Here is a 9,048-nt window from a genome sequence, read left to right on the forward strand (position 1 = left end):
TGAATACTAGATAGTTCCCAGAGGTGCTGCTAATTAAGTCACACTCTGGAGTTCTGTCCCAGCTCAAGTACGAGGCACTTTTTTTTCAGTCTTTGTTATTTTTTTAATTTTTTTTATTGATTTCAGAGAGAGGAAGGGGGAGAGAGAGAGAGAGAAATAGAAACATCAGACCCTTAAAAGCTCAGTCCTTTTTCTTTTATTTTTCTGTTGAGGAATTCTTTTTTTTTTAATATTTCAAGAAAAACTATTTTAAATATAATTTACATGCAATAAACATCAATATTTTAAGAAAAATGATTTTAAATATAATAGTATTACATGCAATAAAAATTAATATTTCAAGAAAAAAGATTTTAAATATAATAATATTATCCAAACTATACTAACATAGTATAATATCACAAAAGTTGTAGGAAATATTAAAAATCTGCAAATAACAGTATTACTTCTCTTATGTTCTAAAATATTTTTTTTCTCTGGCTCTATTTTGGCTCATCAGTTTATGTTGTTCATTATATTCCACAAATGAGTGAGATCATATGATATTTATCTTTCTCTGACTGGCTTATTTCTCTTAGCATAATGCTCTCCAGGTCCATCCATGCTGTTGCAAATAGTAAGAGTTCCTTCTTTTTTACATCAGTGTAGTATTCCATTGTGTAGATTTACCATAGTTTTCTAATCCACTCACCTGCTGATAGACATTTAGGCTGTTTCCAAATCTTAGCTATTGTAAATTATGCTGCTATGAACATAGGGGGGCATATATCCTTCTGATTGATGTTTTTGATTTCTTGGGATATATTCCTAGAAGTGGATTACTGGGTCAAATGGGAACTCCATTTTTAATTTTTTGAGGAAACTCCTTACTGTTTCCACAATGGTTGCACCAGTCTGCATTCCCACCAGCAGTGAAGAAGGGTTCCTTTTTCTCCAGCACTTGTCGTTTGTTGATCTGTTGATGATAGCCATTCTGAAAGTGTGAGATGGTACCTCATTGTCATTTTGATTTGCATCTCTTGGATGATTAGTGACTTTGAGCATGTTTTCATAGGTCTCTTGGCGTTCTGTAGGTCCTCTTTTGAAAAGTGTCTATTTAAGTCCTTTGCCCATTTTTTGATTGGGTTGTTTATCTTCCTTTTGTTAAGTTGTATAAGTTCCCTGTAAATTTTGGAGATTAGACCCTTAGCAGAGATAACATTGGCAAATATGTTCTCCCATGCAGTGGGCTTCCTTGTTGCTTTGTTGATGGTTTCTTTTGCTGTGCAGAAGCTTTTTATTTTGATGTAGACCCATTTGTTTATTTTTTCCTTAGTTTCCATTGCCTTAGGAGCTGTATCAGTAAAGCTATTGCTAGGACATATGTCTGACATTTTGCTGCCTATGTGTTCTTCTAAGATTTTTATGGTTTCCCATCTTACATTTAAGTCCTTTAGCCATTTTGAGTTTGTTTTTGTGTATGGTATAAGTTGGTGATCTAGTTTCATTTGTTTGCATGTATCTGTCCAATTTTCCCAACACCATTTATTGAAGAGACTGTCTTGACTCCATTGTATGCTCATGCCTTCTTTGTCAAATATTAATTGAGCATAATGGCTTGGGTCAACTTCTGGGTTCTCTGTTCTGTTCCATTGGTCTATATGTCTGTTCTTGTGCCGGTACCAGGCAGTTTTGAGAACAGTGGCTTTGTAATATTGCTTAACATCTGGTATTATGATCCCTCCAACTTTGTTCTTCTTTCTCAGGATTGCTGCAGCTATTCAGGGTCTTTTTTTATTCCATATGAATTTTTGGAGAATTTGTTCTAGGTCTGTGAAATATTCTGTTTTTATTTTAATGGGGATTGCATTGAATCTATAAATTGCTTTGGGTAGTATCGACATTTTAATGATGTTGATCCTACTAATCCATGAACACGGTATATTCTTCCATTTGTTTATGTCTTCTTCTATCTCTTTTTTCAACGTCCTGTAGTTTTCCGAGTACAGGTCTTTTACTTTCTTCGTTAAGTTTATTTATAGGTATCTTAATTTTTTGTTGCAATGGCAAATGGGATTGTTTTTTTATTTTCTCTTTCTGTGAGTTCAATATTGGTGTATAAAAAAGCCATAGGCACAAGAACAGACATGTTGACCAATGGAACAGAACAGAGAACCCAGAAGTCGACCCAAGCCATTATGCTCAATTAATATTTGACAAAGGAGGCAAGAACATACAATGGCATCAAGATGGTCTCTTCAATAAATGGTTAATTTTGTATCCTGCTACATTGCCAAATTCATTTATTAAGTCTAGTAGTTTTTTGATGGAGTCCTTGGGGTTTTCTATGTACAATATCATGTCATCTGCCAATAATGACAGTTTCACTTCTTCTTTTCCAGAGGAATTCTTTTTTTAAAAACACCATCATGGTCAAGAAGAAGTTCGTCTCATTTCACTTTTATTCTTGTATTAATTGAGTTTGTTTCTTAGTTGCTTTTTACAATGGTGAAAATTATGCATATGCTTAATTTGCACTATCACCATCAGCAATAATATTTGTTAATATTCCATTAAACCAGCTCTTTAGTTAATATTTCTGGAATCAGGATATGTCTTATAACTGAATACATGCACACATGCACACCCGCATACACATACACACACACATTTCTCAGTAAAGCCATTTTTGAAATGATGGTGCATCTTAAATAAAACGTAAAAATACATATGACATTATACAAATTGGCACATGTAGCTTTAGATTGTTAGCTTCCTGAGAGCAGGTCTTTCTTTTCTTTTTTTTTTTTCCTCATCTGCTTAAACCTTTTATTAGGTTGTAAACATAAGAAGGTGGGGTAGCATAGTCCAGTTCCCATTCTGTGAGAAGCAAGAAGCTTACTTTTTGGTGGCAGTAAGCTCTTGGAAAGTGAAGACTGTCATAGTCCGTGTCACATCCTCAGCACCTAGAACAGTATCCGCCACCAGGCAGGCTCTTCATAAATATTTGTTAACTAAATGAATAAAACTCTACCAATGAATTTCACCTGGCATCTTCAGAAGCACTGCAGGATCATGATGCTACATATGGCCCCAAGGATGAACAATTATCAGAATTATGTAAAGGCATTTCAAATATGCAAACAACATGTAAATGAGGAGTCTCTTAGAGATGAAGCCATGGTTCAATGGGAGGGGAAGTAGGATGCCAGCAGGGTGAGGCTGAACAGACCAGGGACCAACTGTGATAAAAACATCTAGGCAGAGAGATCACGGGAAGCTCCTCATCAATAAGTTCTAGGAAAAATGTATTCACAGTGAATATAAGAGCCCCAAAGTGACTCTTGTTTGTTGTGTGGAAGGTCTTCCTTTCCACAGAAACAGAGGCTAATAATTACTATTTTAAAAGCAAATAATACCTCTGGACTGGTGGTTGTCAAAGAAAAACTTACATATATTAAAACATTTATGCTTTTTTCACGACTATCACACTGACAGACCTTATCACTTGTACTGCTTTTAAAAGAGCACTAAAGCAAGACTAAATGATTTTATTTATTTATTTTTGGATGTATGCTAAGGACATTTTTATCCTTGGTCAAGACTAATTTAAAAGCATATTGTTTGGTATGGGAGTGATATGAAATAAAGACAAAACTAAAAGTTTCTATTTGTTCAGTTAAACGTTAAGAATAGACTAGTGCAGCTGGCGTGACTCAGTGGTTGAGCATTGGCCTATGAATCAAGAGGTCACCGGTTCAATTCCTGGTCATGGCATATGCCCGGGTTGCGGGCTCAGTCCCCATGTGGGGCATGTAAGAGGCAGTCAATCGGTGATTCTCACCATTGAAGTGTCTATCTCTCCCTCTCCCTTTCTCTCTGAAAGCAATAAAATATATTTTAAAAATAAATAAAAATATAATAAAAAAGAATAGACAAAAATAAATAACAAAAAACCAGCCACACACAAAAATAAATACCATATGTACTACAGTTACAACTTAGGGAAATTTATGAAGAAAATAAATATCTAGGGCAAAGAAAGGAAGACATTTCACGCAAGGAAAAGAAGAGGAACAGAAACTTGCCAGATAGCATTACTAGTGAAGCTGGCTGGATGGGGACTGAGTGGATGCAGGATGTCACTCTCTGTAGAGAGGCTGACGCTACCCAGTGCCAGCTCTTTGTTCCCATGAGACTGGGGCTGTGTTGCCAGATCTTTTTTGTTTTCAAGAGGTACCTGAAAAATGGAATGTCAAGTTTTTAAATGTTGGCATCTGTTTCAGGCTTTTATGAAACTTAGAGCAATTCACATAAAATATATCTTTGGGGCTGAATTCTTTAAGGGAAAGAGGGAATAGTAGAGAAGTGCATAGGATTTTGAGGTAAGAGAGGAAAGTGGAAGACAGCCAGGCAAGGACAAGGAAAAATGAATAAGAGGGGGAGACTAAGATATATATAAAGGCCTATTTTTGTTTACCCTGCCTTGTTTCCCTCTCAAACCACATACTCAAAGCCTGGATGAGATCAGTCCTTCCCAAGGCCTCTGCACCTACTCCTGCTCCTGCTTCCCTCTCCCGCTCCATGCTCTTGGGTGAAATGTAAACCTCTTAAGTGGTCCCACCAGTTCCATAGGTAGCATCCACAAATTCTGCCCATGGTTTCAGGCATTCTTCAAAAGTTCCACACAATTCTTTTTTTATCTGCCTAATTTCAGGTTTGTACCTGACTTACCTGACTTGGCATCCTTCCTGAGTTTCCCTGCTCTGTTTAGCTGAGCCAGCTTTCTAGTCCTTGAAACATTAATTTCTTTCCTTTTTTCTCTCTCGCTTTCATTCTTTCCTCCATCCCTACTTTCTTTCTCTATCACATTAAGTAATTCTCAGATAACTCTTTTAAGCAGAAAAATCTGCTTCCACAAGTCCCTTAACCTTGACTGGGGATGGACACACACACACACACACACACACACACACACACACACACACCCTGGGCATTTTCAAATTTGACATACATTTATCTTGGGTTTTCAATGAAGTGTTCATAAATGTTTCCAGCTCCCTGTGTGTTATTGAATTTTTAAATGCTATCATTCAATTTCCCCCTAAATAATCTCTATAGATTTTTCAGTTTCTTTTTCTAAAATTAAATAACTAGGATAGATTTTTGTTTCATTTTGTTTTCTCTCTCCCACTGGTATGCCTGATATAATTGGTATCTTCACAGATACTTATGTAGGACCCACACTATAATGCAATGGGTAAGGTAATAGGGATCCAAAGAAGAATGAGACATAGCTCTTGATCTCAAGTTGCTTATAATCAAGACTAGAGGCCCATTGCATGACATTTGTGCACTGGGGGAGCGGAGGCAGGGGGGTCCCTCAGCCCGGCCTGTGCCTTCTCCCAGTTCGGGACCCCTTGGGGGATATCCGCCTGCCAGCTTAAGCCTGATCTCTGGGCCTGCAGTCAGACATCCCTCTCCCAGTTTGGGACTCTCACAGTCTGGGACCCCTCTCTCCTTACTGCCCGCCTGCAGCGGAGGCAGGAGAGGCTCCCGTCACTGCTGCTGTGCTCCCCAGCTGTGAGCCTGGCTTCTGGCTGAGCCGTGCTCCCCCTGTGGGAGCACACTGACCACCAGGGGGCAGCTTTTGCGTTGAGCATCTGCCCCCAGGGTGGTCCATGTGTGTCATAGTGACTGGTGGTTTCGCCATTCAGTTGATTTGCATATTAGGCTTTTATTATATAGGATGGGGAGATAAGATATCACATGAAAAAATAAATAATTTTAAAAGGTCATGTATGCTAAGTGACAGAAATAGCTAGTTCTCCTTCTGACCTTATTACATCCTCAGTGTTTACAACCTCTTTTCCCAAAGCAGAGAACTGAAAAGTACTGCCATGTGGGCACCTCTTCATCCCATTTATGTTTTTTTTTATTTAACTGGGGAAAAGTCTCTCTGCTACTCTCAAAGGAAAAAGAACGATCTTTCTCCTCCAATAATATTTTAGCTCTAGAATAGCGGTTCTCAACCTGTGGGTCGTGACCCCTTTGGGGGTCGAAAGACCCTTTCACAGGAGTTGCCTAAGACCATTGGAAAACACATATATAATTACATATTGTTTTTGTGCTTAATCACTATGCTTTAATTATGTTCAATTTGTAACAATGAAAATACATCCTGCATATCAGATATTTACATTATGATTCATAACAGTAGCAAAATTACAGTTATGAAGTAGCAACGAAATAACTTTATGGTTGGGGGTCACCACAACATGAGGAACTGTATTAAAGGGTTGCAGCATTAGGAAGGTTGAGAACTACTGCTCTAGAAGAACCAGATGGAAGAAGAGAATGAGTGAGGCAAAAAAACCCCACAACACACAAAAACATGAAAGGACAGGAGACATCTCAAATTGCAGTCATGCTGGTGTCGCTCAGTGGTTGTGTTGACCTATGAACCCAGAGGTCATGGTCCAATTCCTGGTCATGGTTGCAGGCTTGATCCCCAGTATGGGGCATGCAGGAGGCAGCTGATCAGTAATTCTCTTTCATCATTGGTGTTTCTATCTCTCCCTCTCTCTTCTTTTCTCTGAAATCAATACAAATATATTTTAAAAAAAGATTCTCCCTTTGTCTTAAAAAAATCTATTTCTGCTCTAATTTTTATAAAATCTTATTTTGGAATTTAAAATTTTGTTTAGTTTATAATTAATTTTAATTTAGCTTATTGTATATTAATTTTGCCTAGAATTTGGTAAGCCTTTTTAATCTATCAATACCTACACTTTATTATTATTTTTACTTTAGGGCATTTTTATTTTTTCCTTCTAATAAATCTTTTACAATTACTTCTGTTCCCATTCTGATATCTTTTTCAGTGGTGATGACTATTCAAAGGTTGAATATTTTCTTTCACTGTAGCTATCATTTTCTTAGAGAATTTCTCTAGGTTGTTACTGATTAAATTTTATGCAGTTTTAATTTTGTACTTTACATACTCCAATGCATATTTTAATTATTATATATTTTACTGTTTTTTGAGGGGTTTTTTGAATTTTTCTTTTTCTCTGCCAGCTCAATTTTTATTGTGTCTTTCTCTTGTTCACTGAATCCATGATTTCTTATATTTCATGAGATTTTAAAAAACACACAAACAATATAAACTTTTATTTATTGGATAACTATTATTTAGCGATCGACATCTCCATTTATTTTTAAGGTAATAACTAAGTTCTATTTTCTTTATTACAGAGGGTTTTTTATTTTATTTTAAAGGTCCCCTTTTACCTATTTCTTTCTGATTTTTCAAACTTGAATGAGGAATTATTTCTCAGGACCTGGTATTTGTAAAGTAATGTGATAGTTTCATTCCCTTTGAGTTTATATATTATCCACATTTTTATTGCTAGAATTCCCTGATCAGCTCTTAACCTGACAGCCACCTTCCGGTGTATAAAAGACATTTAGTTAGGATGGCTTTGTTAGATAGAGAAATTTCTTCTTCTCTCAGTTTTTATTCTTAATGTATAAGGAAGTAAATTTATTTTTGGAATTTTCACAAAATATTTTGAAATTTGTATAATTTGTTATAGATAGTACATGACCTGTATAACCTCTAGAGGGCATGCTTCACTCTGACCTGACCAACCTTAATTTACCACCAAAAAGCAGGCACCACCACCTATCCTCTACTCAGTATTTAGCACTAATTGTTGCTTCCTGAACAGATGTAGAAAGAGAGGTAAAGGTGAAGATGGTGGGGAAAATCTACATTATTAAGTAGTTAAATGGTATGTCATCCAATTCATTTCTATAATACTTAATAGCTGTATCAGAGGTCTTATCAATGATTATTTTATAACCTATATAAGCTATAATTGGGGGTAGATAACTCATCAATAATTTATTTTTACATCTTTCTATTGCTCTTTTAACTTCCATCACTTTTTCCTTTATTTGTATGGGAAGATAAATATCTGTCAGTTTCAGTTAGCTAGCATCATAATGACCTAATTGTTTTAATATTTCACTTAAATGTTGTTTTAAGCCTCTTTACGCTTTGAGGAGAATAGTTCTTATTTTTTGAACTAAACAAAAAACGAGTAGATGTGAACTTCAAGCTCAAAATCATGCAAACTGTCATTGGCATTCCCAGAGGCGCTTAATTGCCTGTGGGAAAGACTTGTTTTGTCTGCAAATCATCTGAATGTTCATGAAAATTCATAGAAGTCAATTTTGTGTCTCACTCTGGGTAGTGAGACAGTTTCTTAGGCTTCCCAGAAGTAAGTAATGTGTAGAAATGGTCACTTAGAGTGTCTTTAAACAAATGCCTTAGATGCTTTTGAAAAGTACAAACATTTCTAGAAGCTTAATGATAATGCATATCCATTCTCTACCTCAAACTTTAAAATGCTTCTTGCACAAAAGCTCTCAGGATATAACCTCTTACTGGCTTTGCAAAAGATTCCCAGGAACTGAGAGGATAGATTCACTTTGTCTTGGATGTCACATTCAAGAATGCTCATTTTATTGTGCTTTGCTTTATTATGTTTTGCAGATATTGTGTTTTTTATAAATTGAAGGTTTGTGGCAACCTTACATTGAGCAAGTCAATCGGCACCATTTTACCATCCAGCGCAGATGGTGGAAATATTTTTAATCGAGGTATGTACATTATTTTTCTAGACAATGTTATTGTACACTTAGTAGACTACAGTGTAGTGTAAACATAACTTTTATATTCACAAGAAACCAAAAATATCACATGCGTTGTTTTATTGCCATATTCACTTTATTTATTTATTTTTAAAATATATTTTTATTGATTTCAAAAAGGAAGAGAGAGGGACAGAGAGATAGAAATGTCAATGATGATAGAGAACCATTGATCAGCTGCCTCCTGCACGCCCCCTACTGGGGATCGAACCAGGGCATGTGTCCTCACCAGGAATTGAACCTTGACTGCTGAGTACACTGAGCAAGGCCATATTCTCTCTATTTCAGTGGTCTGGAACGAACCTGAGAGATGCCTGTAATCATATTCTTAATCTAATCAGAATAATC

The 9,048-nt window shown here is 36.2% G+C and overlaps 1 long non-coding RNA gene across 1 annotated transcript in view; it reads left to right on the plus strand.

The window, feature by feature from the left end:
• The window catches only part of LOC132234294 (uncharacterized), a 34,395-nt gene extending 25,753 nt beyond the window's left edge, over positions 1–8,642 (plus strand). The window contains exon 3 of the long non-coding RNA XR_009452881.1: positions 8,543–8,642. This is a non-coding gene — a long non-coding RNA (uncharacterized LOC132234294). The remainder of the gene's footprint in view (positions 1–8,542) is intronic.
• The last annotated feature ends 406 nt before the right edge of the window (positions 8,643–9,048 follow it).

Source organism: Myotis daubentonii, chromosome 5 (genome assembly GCF_963259705.1).
Source record: "Myotis daubentonii chromosome 5, mMyoDau2.1, whole genome shotgun sequence".
In the NCBI taxonomy this organism is placed as follows: domain Eukaryota; kingdom Metazoa; phylum Chordata; class Mammalia; order Chiroptera; family Vespertilionidae; genus Myotis; species Myotis daubentonii.